The sequence below is a fragment of the Rana temporaria genome, chromosome 12 (genome assembly GCF_905171775.1).
Source record: "Rana temporaria chromosome 12, aRanTem1.1, whole genome shotgun sequence".
Classification (NCBI taxonomy): domain Eukaryota; kingdom Metazoa; phylum Chordata; class Amphibia; order Anura; family Ranidae; genus Rana; species Rana temporaria.
The window spans coordinates 57,602,497-57,619,866 of NC_053500.1; positions in this window are offsets into that span (position 1 = coordinate 57,602,497).

Here is a 17,370-nt window from a genome sequence, read left to right on the forward strand (position 1 = left end):
TGTCAGGGACCGGTGTGAGAAGAAATGTGTGGACTGCAATAGAGTGTACCAAACCCAAGTAAAGTGCAAATAATATGATTTACTAAAAGATAAATGAACAACAAAGAAAGAGCCCCTCCAATACAGTAAATAGTGTAACCCAACCAGTGAACCAAAACCTAGTGAACACAAAACAAACTACAGTCTAAATCCAATATGTACAGAGCATGGGATAACCAAATCATAATCGTACCAGAGCTAAGGTCACACATGGGAGATCAAGCAGAGGGGAGCTGAGAAACAGACAGGACAGCAAAAGGAACCAAGGAGATGGACTGAGGGGGTAGGAAGGAATCAGGCTGCAGGATCAGGGTCAGATTCCAAAACAGGAATCAGAATGCAGGCTTTAGGAACACAGGTCAGGGGCACAAGGAGAAAATACCAAAGTGTAACAGCATTCACCAGGTTTAACTACACCTCCTGCAATCAGCATTAGGTGATGCCTGATTGCGGGGAATGATGTCAGCTCTTGACTGCCGAGAGATACCCCCTGGTGGATACCAGAACTGCAGCCTAAAGATCTGGGAGTACAGTGCCCTCTGTTGAGAAATGCCCGAGCCGTGCTGCACATGCGCAGTACGGAACGGGAGTCCAGCTAATTTTCCGATCAGCTGTTGTGAACAGCGTGACGGTGCATGCACAGATCATCAAAGTCACTATCTGACGGTCTGCTAAGCGCCGCCCCTTTGAAACAACTGAGCTGCCCAGTCGGATAGTGCATTGTACAGTGTGGGAGGCAGAACACAGAGCTCTGCGCTCTGTCAATTGTGGAGGGATGGGAGTCTGGCGGTCCTTATAAGATCTAAAGAAAAGCCATTAGAGAGGGGCATATTAGAGTCGTACCGCCCTACAGTAGACATGTGCACTGCCGAAAAATTAGTTTTTTTGGTTTTCGTTTCATTCGTTTTTTTGCTTTTATAGGAAATTCGGGAAATTTGAAAAATTTGTTTTTTTCGTTTTTGTTTCATTCGTTTTTTTTGCTTTTTTCTGCAATTCAGAATTTTGGGAAACTCGAAAAATTAATTTTTTTCTGTTTTATTTGTTTTTTTTTGCTTTCTTCGGAAATTCAGGAAATTTTAAAATTTTGAATTTCCGAAAAAGCAAAAAACGAATAAAATGAAAACAACAAATTTTTGGAAATTTGGAAATTCTAAGAATTTTGAATTTTATCATTTCGAATTTTCGAATCTCGAATTTTCGAAATTTCTAATTTTTTAATTTTCGAATTTTCTCAAAAGTGCTAATTTTAAAGCCTTATATGCAAGTTATTGTCGTAAAATGTCTTTGGCCTCGTACAGACAAGGGGATCTCCGCTGGAAACCATCCGCCGTTTCCAGCGGAGATTCCTCCTCCGAATTTTGATCCATCGGATCAAAATCCGTGCGGTATACATCCGCGGTAATGTGTCGCGCCGTCGCCGCGACGATGACGCGGCGACGTGCACGACGCTGGAAGGTAAGTACTTCCACGCATGCGTCGAATCATTACGACGCATGCGAGGGAGGGGAGCGGACCGATTGATCCGGTGAGTCTGTACAGACGACCGGATCAATCAGCTGGGCACGATTCAAGCGGATAGATTTCTTAGCATGCTAAGAAATTTCTATCCGCTTGAAATCGATCGGCCGGACGAATCTCCACGGATAAATATCTGCTAGGCCGTACAGACGACCGGATTTGTCCGCTGGAACTGATCCGCGGATCAATCCCAGCGGATAGATCCGGTCGTGTGTACGAGGCCTTTGAGAACCTGGGTCTTGCCCCAGGGAACATGTATCAATGGAAAAAAAGTTTTAAAAACGGTAGTTTTTTCTGGAGCAGTGATTTAAATGATGCTTATTAAAAAAAATATATGAAAAATTCCTTTAAATATCGTACCTGATGGGTGTCTATAGTATGCCTGTGAGGTGGCACGTGTTTAGAACTGTCCCTGCACAAAATGAGATTACTATAAGAAAAAAGTAATTTAAAACTGCTTGCGGCTTTAATGTAATGTCTGGTCCCTGCAATATGGATGAAAATCATTGAGAACCCTGGATTGGAATGGAGCGAAATTCTATCAACATAAGGACAGAATGAGCACTATGCTAGCCACCAAATTGTCACCGACTTTCCGCACATTCTCTCTCCCAAAAATTAAAACTCAGGATGGGACTACAACCCTTAACCCTGAACGCATACTAAAAGCATTCCAGGGATTTTATTCTACATTGTACCGGTCTGATGACTCAGCTGAGATTCGCTCCTATATTGACAAATTACCCATTCCCAACCTCCACACGAGTCATGTTGATCTCATGGAAGACCCCATTTCCACAAAGGAAATCTTGGAAGTAATCAAAAATTTGAAGGGGGGATCTGCTCCAGGACCAGATGGATTTTCGACCCTGTACTATAAAACTTTCGCGGAGGCACTAGCCCCATACCTCACAAAATGTTTCAACTCCAAAAGAACGGGAGAAGCCCTACATCCTCATTTGAATGAAGCCTTCATTTCGGTTATCCCCAAACCCGACAAGGATACGGAACAGGTAGAAAACTACAGGCCCATCTCCTTGATCAATAATGATCTTAAAATTCTCACAAAAATTTTAGCTAACAGAATAAATTCATTTATTACCCATTATATTCATAAAGACCAAGTAGGTTTTATGCCAGGGAGAAAGGGCCCAGATAAAATCAGGAGGGCAATTGATATTATTTCGGTATTACAGTCAAGGTGGGATGGGGGTCCATCCCAGGAAGGTTTTCTCCTGTCACAGGACCTTCAGAAAGCCTTTGATTCTATTTCATGGCCATATCTTTTTGAGGTTCTAAAACGATGGGGGTTTGGAAAGAGCTTCCTGGGGCTACTGCAATCCTTATATTCTGGACCACAGGCAAAGGTCAAATTGCAGGGGTATTACTCAGACCCTATTAAAATCACCAGAGGCACCAGACAGGGATGCCCTCTGTATACCTTGATCTTTGCCATAGCGATAGAAACCTTGGCTATAGCCATCAGATCCAATCAAGATATTATTGGGGTCTGTTGCGGACAACAAACCCATAAGTGTGCTTTGTTTGCAGACGATGTTCTTCTTTTTGTTGCCTCCCCGGGGACCTCTTAACCCGCCATTTGCAAGGTGCTTGAATCATTCAGACATGTCTCGGGTTTGAGGGTTAACATGAAAAAATCACAAGCGTTGAACATAACTCTGCAACCTACAATTGTAAAACAACTGAAGACTTTGTTCAAATTCCAGTGGGCTGAATCCTCTATTCGTTACCTTGGGATAAATCTAACTAATACATTTGAAAACCTTTATCAAGCTAATTTCCCTCCCATGTTTCGCAAACTTGAAACTGACCTACAAACATGTGCTACTCATAAAATCTCCTGGTTAGGTCGAATCAATTCTGTCAAAATGACACTCCTACCTAGACTACTTTATTTGTTTAGGTCCCTCCCAATTGCTATAAAAAAGGACCAAATTAAAAAATTCCAGGGCAAAGTGATTACATTTGTTTGGGGAGGTAAAGGATACAGACTACCCCAAAATGTACTATTTAGTCCCACTACCAAAGGGGGTCTGGGTCTCCCTCATCTGTTTCGGTACTATCAGGCAGCTAGGTTGGCCCAATTATCGTCTGTCTATTCTGGAAGAGAAAAACCTGATTGGATAGAGATAGAGGGTCGGGCTATTCCTAACCGTCCATTAGATGACCTACTCTGGTGCCCACAAAAATTAAGACCTGCTGTAATGTCTCCGACATTATCTCAGGCCTTTAAGCTTTGGGATGACCTACGGAATTCCCCTGCTTTAATTTCCAATATGCGACCGTTAGCTAACCTCTTTCAAATTCCCCAATTCAACCCGAATATGGACACTAAAATTTTCCATTGGTGGATGGATAAGGGACTCTATAGGATTGGACACTTTCTTTCTTCATCAGGCCCAATCACATTGGGTCATTGTATGGGGACATTAGGGATGCCGGACTCTGAAAGGGATCGGCACTCCCGGATATCCCAATTCATCTCTTCAATATGGAAAAATAAGCCACACCCCCCTGATTTCACTCATTACGAGCGATGGTGCATTCAAACAACGGAACAAAGAGGTGGCATTTCCATCATATATAACTCACTTTCAGAGCCTGCATCCAAATTCTCTTACATGGAGGCGTGGGAAAGAGATCTGCAGATGACCTGGGGCTTGGAGGACTGGCAAAAGGTAGGGACAAGAGCCTCTAAAGGTCTCATCAACATTTCCTTGATAGAAGCTAACCTTAAGGTTTTCATGAGATGGTACTTGGTCCCCTGTAGATTGGCAGCAATGTTCCCATCTACATCCCCATTATGCTTTCGAAACTTTCAAGCCCAGGGTTCCATGTTGCATATCTGGTGGGAGTGCCCTAAAATCAGAGGTTTTTGGAACAAAATCTTCTCTCTCATCAGGAAGGTGACCGGTATGCCGGCTGAAAAATCTCCACAAATAGCTTTACTAGGGGCCAGAGTTCCACAGACCTCTAAAAATACTCAAAAATTAATAGCCTTCATGCTTACAGGTGCTAAAATTACGTTGGCCGGAGCCTGGAAACAACCATCAGCTTCAGTCCAAATGGCCAAGAGGAAAATCTCCTGGATTATGCACCAAGAGAAAATGGTCAGTTTGATACATAATTCATCCCAAACTTTTGAGGCAGTATGGGAACCCTGGGCTAGATATGTAGGCATTTCCATTATATAAAGACGAAGGGAGGCGTGAAGATTTGTCTTTAATTTTTTCCAGGTTCTTCTTTACTTTTTTGTATCGGAAACCGTGGACTAATTTACACAGTCTGTAGTTGGCAACATCATTCTATATTCTCTCTCTTTCTCTTTCTATTTCTGTCTCTTTCTTCCCTCTTTGTTTTTATTATTATTTTTTCCTACTTTTTTTTTTATATATAAATTTGAAGTATAAGCAGTCAGTCTCATCTTTTTTAATTACATTAGAGATTTCTTGCTTTGTTATTTTCTTTAATACGGTGATGCGACCGCGGGAGATGACGGTCTTCTTTTATTTTTTTCCTTCTGGAGTCTCCGGTCCTCGCCAAGACAGGGTAATGAGTTGGGGTTTTCCCTACTCCGAGGTTGCCCCACGGCCCAGGAAACCTCAGTCATTCCGGGGCTAGGGGTGCATCCTCGCCTTTATTAAGCACATTCTATGAGCTTAATGTTTTCACTGATTCCTAGGCACAGTGTGACCCCATTGAGGGTGCCGGGAATGCTGTCAGTATTGAGTGCTATTGTTTCTTTTAGCTTTATTATTTTCCGTGTGACAACTTTTTAAAAGTGAAGAAGAACACCCTGTTTTATGTAGAGTAATGTTTCTGCTCTAAGCCGATTGTATGATTTTGATTTTGAATTGTATGTATATCATTTAGCCCCAGTCTGTTCTGGTGGCTCTTGAATTGTACTGCACTGCTTTTCAATAAATGTATTTAAAACCGAAAAAAAAAAAAAAAATCATTGAGAAAAATAGCACAGACTCAGTTAAAGCGACACAATGCAGAATCACAAAAAGTGGCCTGGTCATTGACCAGCAAAATGGCTCGGGCTGAAGTGGTTAAATTCCGAATTTCCGAAAATTAAAAAATCGAAAATTCAGAATTCGAAAATGACAAAATTCGAAAACTACAAAAATCGAAAATTTGGAATTCGAAATTTCGAAAATTCTAAAATTAAAAAATTTGAAAATAAAAAAAATTGAAAATTAAAAAATTCGGAATTCGAAAATTAAAAAAATCGGAAAATTTGAAAATTCAAAAATGAAAAAATTCGGAATTCGAAAATTTTAGAATTTCTGAATATTCAAATTTTTACATTTTTTGATTATCGAATTTTCTAATTTTCTAATTTTCGCATTTTTTAATTAGAAAATTCGGAATTTCGAAAATTTGAAAATTAAAAAATTTGAAAATTTAAAAAATTGAAAATTAAAAAAATTAAAAATTAAAAAAATTAAAAATTAAAAAAATCGACAATTCGAAAATTCGGAATTTCGAAAATTCGGAATTTCGAAAATTCGGAATTTCAAAAATTCGAAATTTTCGAAAATTCGAAGATTAAAAAATTCGAAAATTCGAAATTGCAAAATTCTGAAATTTGGAAATACGAAAATTCAGAAATTCAAAAATTCTGAAATTTCGGAATTAACTAGTTTTTCAAAATTTGTTAGCCCAGCCCAGGTTCAACTCCCAGGACTACTCACAACTAGGGATGAGCTTCGTGTTCGAGTCGAACCCATGTTCGACTCTAACATCGTATGTTCGACCGGTCGTCGAATAACGAACGTTATGGGCCATTAGTGCCAAATTCAAGTGGCATGTCACGGCCCATAATTCACTGCGGCATCGCAGTGCATTGCTGGCTGATGATTGGCCAAGCATGTACTATGACCCGCATGCTTGGCCAATCACAGCTTGCAAAAAACGGAGAGCCATAATTGGCCAAAGCCAGGTGGCTTTGGCCAATTATGGCTCAGGGGGTTTAGTACACGCCCCACACTATATAAGGCCTGGAAGTCGGCCTTTTGTAATGTGTTGCAGTGGTTTATAGAGAGAGACAGAGAGAGAGAGAGTGTCATTTTTTGCAGTTAGATAGAGCAGGCAGGCAGGCTAGTCAGTTAGAGTTACAGTGTGTAGAGGATATATATGCATTCCAGGTGTTGTATATATATTTTTACACTGTATTGAGTTTAGCTAGATCCGCTCTTCCTAATATACTGACAGGCAGGCAGGTGATTGTGCTAGATGCAGTACTTTCACCTGGTGTACTGTCTGTGCCCTCTGTACAGTGTGCACCAAAAGCTATGTGGTGTGTGTACTGTCTGTGTCCTATGCACAGTGTGCACCTAAAGCTACGTAAAGCTGTTGTTTCTCATATTTATTCCAAGAGGCAGGGATCTGCTCATATTAATACCACAGGCAGGGGATCATTCTGCAAGTACTTTCACATGGTGTACGGTAGGCCTCAAAATTTCCCCTCGCCCACTCGCATTTTGCGGGTGCAAAATAGTTTCTGGCGAGGAGCTGGGAGTGGGGGGGGGGCGCGCATACCGCCGGCATGCAGGGATTGATGGGGAGCCGTTCTCCCATCAATCACCCTGGGGAAGAGAAAAGCCGCTGGATTACATAGCTGATAACCCGCTGTTACAGCTTACTTTACATTGCGGCTCCCTCTGCTCCCCTCGCGGTTACACACAGCCCCGCCTCCTGACCCCGTGCCTGTATCATACAGACAGAACACGTCCCAGCATTGGACTGGCATTCTGTCAATCTGATACAGGCACGGGGTCAGGAGGCGGGGCTGTGTAACCACTAGTGGAGCGGAGGGAGCCACAATGTAAAGTAAGCTGTAACAGCGGGGTATCAGCTATGGGTCGGGCGTCACTAAATGGCAGCCCGCGGTCCGGTTCCGGCCCCACTGGCCATTCTACCCAGACCGCAGCCTTGCCTGTGTGTCTCTGTCGCAGGCGCGCCAGGTCTGTGCCTTCTCTGCACTCCCCCCTCCCCACACTGCCTGTCTGCCTTATGCATACAAACAACATGAAGCACGACCGCGCTGGACAATGGGCGGGACTTTTTAAGTTGAAAAGTGTGTGATTGGTTGCTAGGCAGCGGGCCGGTCCCAGCAATAAATCACTCACTTTTAATAGGAAAGGTCCCGCCCATTGTCCAGAGCAGCCACGCTTCATGTCCTGTGTGAATAAGGTAGGTTTTCTGTGTGGAGGGGGTGTGCTGTGCAGTGCAGTGCAGGACAGGGCTTGGGTTTGATATTGAGAGAGGACTGTGATGGGGGGAGTCAGTCTGCGATGGGGGGGGGTCTGTGATTTGGGGTGATCAGTCTGTGATGGCAATCTGTGATTGTGGGGGGGGGGGGTTCAGTCTGTGATGGGGTGGTCTGTGATTGTGGGGGTTCAGTCTGTGTTTGGGGGGGTCCATCTGTGATTGGGGGGATCAGTCTGTGATGGGGAGGCCTGTAATGGGGGGTTTGTGATGAGGCAGGAGGGATGTGATGTAAGGGGGGGACACTGGTGTAAAAGGGGGTCTGTGATTTCTGCACTGGCAAAACACAGGTCTCTGCAAGGGCAATAGAAAACAATTGTTCACACTGCAACAGCGCCCCTGCGTGCTGAGCAGTGTGGTGCAAAATGCATACTGTTTTTTATGTACCGCAACTGATCTGTGGTGCATAAAAATTAATGAAATGTATTTTGACATTTCAATAAAGTCGAAAGAAAAAAAAAAAAGTGTGATGTGTGTGGGTCTTAAAGGTGTGTAATCCCGCGGCTTTTCTCTTCTCGATGGCAGAACTGGTCCCAATTAATCCCTGCATGCCGGTGGTACCCGTGCTACCCCCCCACTCCCAGCTCCTCTTCCCCTGGGGCTATCCTCTGCACAGGTGAGCAGAGGCTACAATCGTGGGCACAGTGAGTAAAGGCTGAAATGGTGGGCACAGTTTTTAAAGGCTGCAGTGGTGGGCAGAGGCTGCAATGGTGGGCAGCGGCTGCTATGGTGGGCACAGTGGGCAGAGGCTGCAATGGTGGGCAGAGGCTGCAATGGTGGGCACAGTGGGCAGAGGCTGCAATGGTGGGCACAGTGGGCACAGGCTGCAATGGTGGGCAGAGGCTGCAATGGTGGGGATAGGCTGCAATGGTGGGCACAGTGGGCACAGGCTGCAATGGTGGGCAGAGGCTGCTATGGTGGGCAGAGGATGCAATGGTGGGCAAAGGCTGCAATGGTGGGCACATTGGGCAAAGGCTGCAATGGTAGGGACAGTGGGCAGAGGCTGCAATGGTATGCACAGTGGACAGAGGCTGCAATGGTGGACACAGGTATGGCTGCACTGATAAAGTTTGTAACTTAATTCGGCATAAAACATGTAAGTGTCATTTCATGAGATAATTTGAGGGCGTGTTTAGGGGCAGAATTAGGGGTGGTGCAGGGTAGGGATTGGTTGGGTCAACTGGTGGCGATTAACCCTTAAGGCCTGGCTAGTAGCGCAGGACATGAAATTTTGAGCCCTGGTGTACTGTCTGTGTCCTCTGCACAGTGTGCACCTAAAGCTACGTAAAGCTGGTGTTTCTCATATTAGAGGCAGGGATCTGCTCATATTAATACCACAGGCAGGGGATCATTCTGCAAGTACTTTCACGTGGTGTACTCTCTGTGTTCTTCTGTACAGTGTGCATATAACGCTACGTGGTGTGTGTACTGTCTGTGTCCTCTGCACAGTGTGCACCCAACGCTACATAAAGTTGGTGTTTCTCATATTTATTCCTAGAGGCAGGGATCTGCTCATATTAATACCACAGGCAGGGATCAGCAGGTATTGTCAGTATTTGTGCAGCTTTATCTCCCTGCAGGCCATTAGTATGTCTGGAAGGACAACAAGGAGAGGCTGAGGCCGGGTACACACGGACAAACATGTATGGTGAAAGCGGTCCGTCGGACCGTTTTCACCATACATGTCTGCCAGAGGGCTTCTGTACGATGGTTGTACACACCATCGTACAGAAGTCCGCGCGTAAACAATACGCGGGGCGTGTCCGCGGTGTCGCCGCGTCGATGACGCGGTGTCGCCGCGACAATGACGCGGCGACGTGCGCGGCCCGCCTTTAAAATGCTTCCACGCATGCGTCGAAGTCATTCGACGCATGCGAGGGACGGCGGGCGCCTGGACATGTACGGTAGGTCTGTACTGACGACCGTACATGTCCGAGCGGGCTGAATTCCAGCGGGCTGTTTTAAAACAAGTCCAGGAATATTTGTCTGCTGGGAAAAGGCCCGGCGGGCAAATGTTTGCTGGAATTCGGCCCGCTCGCGCCCACACACGACCAAACATGTCTGCTGAAACTGGCCTGCGGGCCAGTTTCAGCAGACATGTTTGCTCGTGAGTATGGGGCCTGAGAGTCACAAGCCGATAAAAGAGGGCAAGCAGGCTCTGCGTCTAGAGGCAACAGTGCTGGTCGTGGACACGGTGCATCCTCATCAGCACGTGGCTGTGGGACACGCTCGTCTTTTTTTTCGGCAGCTGGCCGTGATGCGCTGCAACATGCTGAAGACTTGGTAGAGTGGATGTCCTAATCCTCCTCATCCTCTCTCACCCAGGCTCAGGGTACTTTGTCTGGCAACGCAGCTGCCAACGTGGCCTCCTCCCTCTGCTCAATGGCATCAGTCACTCCTTCCCTATCCCTACCATGTCCTCCTGAGGAGTCCCCCGAACTGTTTGACCACAGTGTTGGGTACATGCTGCAGGAGGATGCGCATCGTTTTGAAGGCTCTGATGATGGTAGACAGTAGGGATGAGCCGAATACCCCCCCATTCGGTTGGCATCAGAACCTTTGAACGGACCGACCGTTCGTGCAAACATTTAGAACCCCATTGACGTCTATGGGACTCAAACGTTCGAATTCAAAAGTGCTAATTTTAAAGCCTAATATGCAAGTTATTGTCGTAAAACGTCTTTGAGAACCCGGGTCTTGCCCCAGGGAACATGTATCAATGGAAAAAAAGTTTTAAAAACGATTGTTTTTTCTGGAGCAGTGATTTTAATGATGCTTATTAAAAAAAAATATATGAAAAATTCCTTTAAATATCGTACCTGCTGGGTGTCTATAGTATGCCTGTGAAGTGCCACGTGTTTAGAACTGTCCCTGCACAAAATTAGATTACTATAAGAAAAAAGTAATTTAAAACTGCTTGCGGCTTTAATGTAATGTCTGGTCCCTGCAATATGGATGAAAATCATTGAGAAAAATAGCACAGACACAGACAGTACACACACCACGTAGCTTTAGGTGCACACTGCAGAGGACACGGGCAGTACACACTACGTAGCTTTAGGTGCAAACTGCAGAGGACAAAGGCAGTACACACACTACATAGCTTTAGGTGCAAACTGCAGAGGACAAAGGCAGTACACACACGTGGCTTTAGGTGCAAACTACAGAGGACAAAGGCAGTACACACACCAAGTAGCTTTATGGTGCACACTGCAGAGGACACAGGCAATACACCACGTGAGAATACTGCAGCTAGCACAATCACCTGCCTGCCAGTAAATTAGGAAGAGCTGATCTAGCTAAACTATACAGTGTATAAATATATATACAACACCTGGGGTGCATATATATCATCTACACACTGTGGCCCGGATTCAGAAAGAATTTACGTTGGCGTATCTATTGATTCGCCGCGTAAATTCTAGGATGCACCGGCGTATCTTCTTTATGTATTCAACGACGGCGTAAGTCTCTTACGCCATCGTATCTTAGGCTGCATATTTACGCTGGCCGCTAGGTGGCGCTTCCGTAGATTTCCGCGTTGAATATGCAAATTAGGTAGATACGCCGATTCAGAAACGTACGCCCGCCCGGCGCATTTTTTTACGTCGTTTACGTAAGGCTTTTCCCGGCGTAAAGTTACCCCTGCTATATGAGGCGTAGCCAATGTTAAGTATGGACGTCGGGCCAGCATCGAATTTTGCGTCGTTTGCGTAAGTCGTTTGCGAATAGGGCTTTGCGTAAGTTACGTTCACGTCAAAACCAATGAGGCTTTGCGGCGTAATTTGGAGCATGCACACTGGGAGACGTCCACGGACGGCGCATACGCCGTTAGTAAAAAACGTCATTTACATGGGGTCACCATTCATTAACATACAACACGCCCACTGCCTGGATAATTTGTATTACGCGGGCTTACGCCGGACCACATACGCTACGCCGCCGTAACTTAGGACGCAGGTTCTTTCTGAATACAGAACCTGCCTCACTAAGTTACGGCGGCGTAACTTTAACTGACTAGCCTGCCTGCCTGCTCTATCTACCTACTAAAAATGACACTCTCTCTCTCTCTCTGTCTTCTCTCTTCTAACCAACGCAACACACTACACAAGGCCGACCTGCAGGCAGCCTGTTATAGTGTGGGGCGTGTACTAAACCCCCTGAGCCATAATTGGCCAAAGCCACCCTGTCTTTGGCCAATTATGGCTCTCCGTTTTTTGCAAGCTGTGATTGGCCAAGCATGCGGGTCATAGTGCATGTTTGGCCAATCATCAGCCAGCAATGCACTGCGATGCCGTAGTGAATTATGGGCTGTGAAACGTAATTCGAATTTGGCGCGAACGACCCAAAACATTCGTAATTCGACGAACGATCGAACATACGATGTTCGAGTCGAACATGAGTTTGACTCAAATATAAAGCTCATCCCTAGTACACAGCTAGAGGAAGGCAGTAACGTGAGCCCAGATAGAGGGGGTGCCCAAGAAGGACAGCAATCTGGCAGTCATGTTCCCCCAGCTTCAGCATACTGCCAGGTTTTCTACAGTGATGAGGAGGGGATGATGAGGTCACTGATTCTACGTTGGTGCCTGATAGGAGAGAGGAGGAGGAGGAGGCACAGGCACATCTCTAGAGGCAGGATGCCCTCCAGGAGCCAGCTTAAGGGAAGCACACCAACGGCATCACAACGCAGAGCTACGCATTTGCAAGGCACTGCTGTCTCTCAGCGTTATTCCAAAAGTTCTTTGATGTGGGCCTTTTTTGAGACAAGTGCATCAGATCGCACCGCTGCTATTTGCAACATATGTCTCAAGCGTATCTCGCGTGGCAAAAACATCACCTGCTTGGGCACCACATGCTTGACCACCACATGCTTGACCACACATATATCGACCTGCCATGCAGTTCATTGGCAAGCGTACCTCAAAGACAAACACCAAAGAACAAAGCGGACCTCTCCTTGCTCCTCATCAGCTGGGATCTCCAACCCCACTATACACTCAGTCCTCTCTGAAGCCCGCACTGATAGGACTGAAGGTGTACAATTAGGTGTGTCACAGCCAAGTACTTGCGGGCAATCTACTATCGGTACACCAACGGCAGATTGTACCAGGCAAATTTCCCTGCCCCAGCTGCTGCAGCGCCAAAAGAAGTTCTCTCCCAGCCATCCACATACCCAGCGGTTGAATGCTAGCTTAGCTAAATTGCTAGCACTTCAACTGCTGCCTTTCAGTTGGTAGATTCTGCCCCCTTCCGTGAGTTTGTGGAATGTGCGGTACCTCAGTGGCAAGTTCCCAAATGCCACTTTTTCTCACGGAAGCCGATTCCTGCTCTCTACCGGCATGTGTAAGGCAATGTCCATACCTCGCTGGACAGGGCGGTCAGTGGTAAGGTGCATATTACCACTGACTCATGGTCCAGCAGGCATTGACAGGGACGTTACCTATCTTTCATAGTGCATTGGGTGACTCTGCTGGCAGCTGGGAAGGATGCAGGACAAGGTACAGTAGTGTTGGAGGTTGTTCCGCCACCACGCCTCCAAAATGCTACTACTGGTTGTGATGCACCTCTCTCCTCCACCCCTCATCTTCTTCTTCCTCTGTGGCCTCTTCCTGTGCTGATGTGTCCTCGGAACCAGTGGTGCTCTGTAGGCGTTCAAAGGGGCTACCCAGGCAAAGAGATGCCATGCGGTGCTTGAGCTGGTGTGCTTGGGGCACAGGAGCCACACTGGGCCAGAGGTTCTGTCAGCTCTGCAGGGGCAGGCTCATAGGTGGTTGACGCCATGCCAGCTTAAGCCAGGAATGGTGGTTTGCGACAATGGCACCAACCTCTTCTCCGCCCTACGACAGGGACAACTGACCCATGTGCCCTGTTTTGCTCATGTCCTTAACTTGGTGGTGCAGCGGTTCTTGGGCAGGTACCCGGGCTTACAGCATGTCCTGAAGCAGGCCAGGAAACTGTGTCTATTTCCGACAGGCATATAATGCCAGTGCTCGGCTGGCAGACCTCCAAAAGGAATACAACCTGCCCAAGAACCGCCTAATCTGTGACATGCCCACCAGGTGGAACTCTACATTGGCCATGCTGCAGCGGCTGCACACGCAGCAGAGGGCCATCAATGAGTATCTGTGCCAATATGGCAGCAGGACAGGGTCAGGGGAGCTTGTTTTTTTTCCCCACGCCAGTGGGCCATGATCAGGGATGCATGCACTTTTCTGTCACCATTTGAGGAGGCCACGAGGATGGTGAGCAGTGACAGTGCATGCATCAGTGACACTGTCCCTCTTATTCACTTGTTGGAGCACACGCTGTGTGGAATAATGGACAGGGCCCTTGAGGCAGAACAGAGGGTGGAAGAGGAGGACTTCCTTGCCTCACAAGGCCCCCTTTATGCAGACAGTGTTCCTGCTTGCCCGCCTATCACACAGGAAGAGGAGGAGGATTATGTCAGCATGGAGGTGGAGCCTAGCACTCAGCATCAGCAGCAGTCTTCAAGGGACCAATTACAGTCCCAAGAAACCCATGGACTTGTACATGACTGGGACGAGGTGGCTGCGGATCCTGACGTCCTCAGTGACCCAGAAGACTCCACACCGAATTCCTCAGCAAACCTACGCTTTATGGCCTTCCTGATCCTGCAAAGCCTGCGGAAGGATCCTCGTATTCGTGTTATCAAGGAGAGGGATCATTACTGGCTGGCAACCCTCCTTGATCCACATTACAAGAGTAAGGTTGCGGACCTTATCTTGCCGGAGAAGAGGGAGCAGAAGATGAAACGTCTTCAGGAGGCCTCGCAGAAAGGTATGTGCAATGCGTTTCCAGAGACTGTGAGGTTACAAAATCCTGGTCCTGGACAATGTGTTGCTGAGGCTTCGGTCAGTCACAGAAGGAGCGATGGAGAAGGTGGCCATCTGACCGATGCGTTCAGACAATTTTTTAGTCCGCAGCCCCAAGGTATTACCGGTTCCAGCAACCATCGCCAGCGTCTGTTTTACATGGTGCGGGAATACCTAGGGGCAAGATCAGACTTGGACACCTTTCCCACCGAAAATCCTCTGGCTTACTGGGTCTTGAGGATGGATCACTGGCCAGAGCTTGCACAGTACGCAATTTAGCAACTGTCCTGCATCCAGCGTTCTTTCAGAACGCACATTCAGTGCTGCTGGAGGCTTTGTGACCGATCACAGGGTGCGCCTCTCCACCGACTCGGTCAATCGACTGACCTTCATAAAAATGAATCAGGCTTTGGTAATCACCAGCTACCAAGCACCTGATGCTGATGTAACTGAATAATTTTTTTTGTCAGATCCCTTCAAGACTGTCTATGCTGATGCTGAGTGACTATCCTGTTATGCTGAGTGACTATCCTTTTCCTCCTCAATGATCATGCTGATAGCTTGTAAGAACATTTTTGGTTCTGGGCACCGCCACCAGTGCCTAAGGCCCAATTTTTCTGCCCCTGTTTAACAGGGGTGTGTAATTAAAATTGTTGATGCAATACTTTGCAGCGGGCTCATTCCTGCACTCCAACTAGAGTGTCTGTGAGGGGTTGCAGTGTTGTGGCACCAGCACCAGTGCCTAAGGCCCAATTTCTCTGCCCCTGTTCAGGGGCATGTAATTACTATTCTTGATCTAATATTTCACAGCAGGGCCCATTCCTGTGCCCACCAAGAGTAACTGTGAGGACTTACAGTGTTGTGGCACCAGCGCCAGCACCAAATGCCCATTTTTTCTACCACTGTTCAACAATGGCATGTAATTACAATTCTTGATATAATAGTTCACACAGCAGGGCGTTCCAGCGCCCACCAAGACTAACTGTGAGGGCTTACAGTGTTGTGGCAACACCAGCACCTAGGGCCCAAATTTCTGCAGAGTATATACGGCAGACCCCTACTTTCAAAAATCCAACTTACAAACTAATCCTACTTGCAAACGGAAGGAGACAACAGGAAGTGAGAGGAAATCTACCCCTAGGAAGGGAATTTCTCTTCTGTGAGTGTCTCCTGTCCACTGATGCTTTATCACCAATCCTTGTTTCACTAAAAAAAAAAAAAAAATCATTTGTCATTGGGACAGAAAGTGAATTGCAATCTTCTGAAAAGATGCACACAGACAGCATAAATCTATATTTTCAGAAAAGCTTAAAAATAGATTTTATGGCTGAAGCTACACTTTAAAAAAGTACCAGTTCAAAATTACAAACAGATTCTACTTAACAACAAACCTACAGTCCCTGGGGTAGATTCACATAGATTTGCAGATCTTTAGATCCGTGTAATCTATCTGATTTACGATCCGCCGGCGCAATTTTGCGAGGCTAGTGCAGTATTCACAAAGCACTTACCTCCAAACTTGCGCTGGCGGATCGTAACTCCCCCGGCGGAATTCAAATTCCGCAGCTAGGGGAAGTGTACAATTTAAATCAGGCGCGTCTCCGCGCCGATTTAACTGCGCATGCGCCGCCGGCGAAATTCCCCAGTGCGCATGCTCCAAATGACGTCGCTAGGACGTCATTGTTTTCGGTGTGAACGTAAATTACGGCCATCCGTATTCGCGACCGACTTACGCAAACGACGTAAAAATTCAAAACTCGGCGCAGGAACGACGGCCATACTTAACATTGGATACGCCGCATATAGCAGGGGTAAGTATATGCCGGAAAAAGGCGAACGCAAACGACTGGAAAAAAAAGCGACGGGCGGGCGTTCGTTTCTGAATCGGCGGAAATCGGAATTTGCGTAAAAAAAACGAAGTGCCACCTAGCGGCCAGCGGGAGATTGCAGCCTTAGATCCGACGGTGTAAGTCACTTACACCTGTCGGATCTAAGGGAGATCTATGCGTAACTGATTCTTATAAATCAGTCGCATAGATCCGACTGTCGAATCTCAGAGATACGACGGCGTATCAGGAGATACGCCGTCATATCTCTTTGTGAATCTCCCCCCCCTGTCTTGTTTGCACCGCCTGTATACTGCTGTTCAAAGTATATAGGGCCAAAGGTAATGACCTGGGGGGAGGGGGGCGGGGAAACCCACGCTATTTTTCTCAATGATTTTCATCCATACTGCAAGGACCAGACATTACATTAAAGCGGCAAGCAGTTTTAAATGACTTTTTTCTTATAGTATTCTAATTTTGTGCAGGGACAGTTCTTTTTTTTTTTCACCTCAGAGAACTCTATCAGGAGACTTAATCAATTTTGCGTTCATTCGCTGTCTCCATCCTAGTTCACATCATAGTAAGAAATTGCTTCGTAGCTTTGTTTGTTATGTGCATATATATAGGTATGAAGAATAGAAAAAGTGCTAGAATTACCAGGTTATAAAGATTCCCCTCACCCGAACCCACCCCCCGAACCTCTCCCCCCCCCCACCCACCCACCTCTCTCCGAACATCCATATCTTGTCATGTCTCCTTTTGCTTATTGCACTTCCAGCTCTATACCATTCTGTCTACATATCTCTGTGATAGCTTATATTTAACCCAATCCTGCCATTTCTGTTTAAATCCCC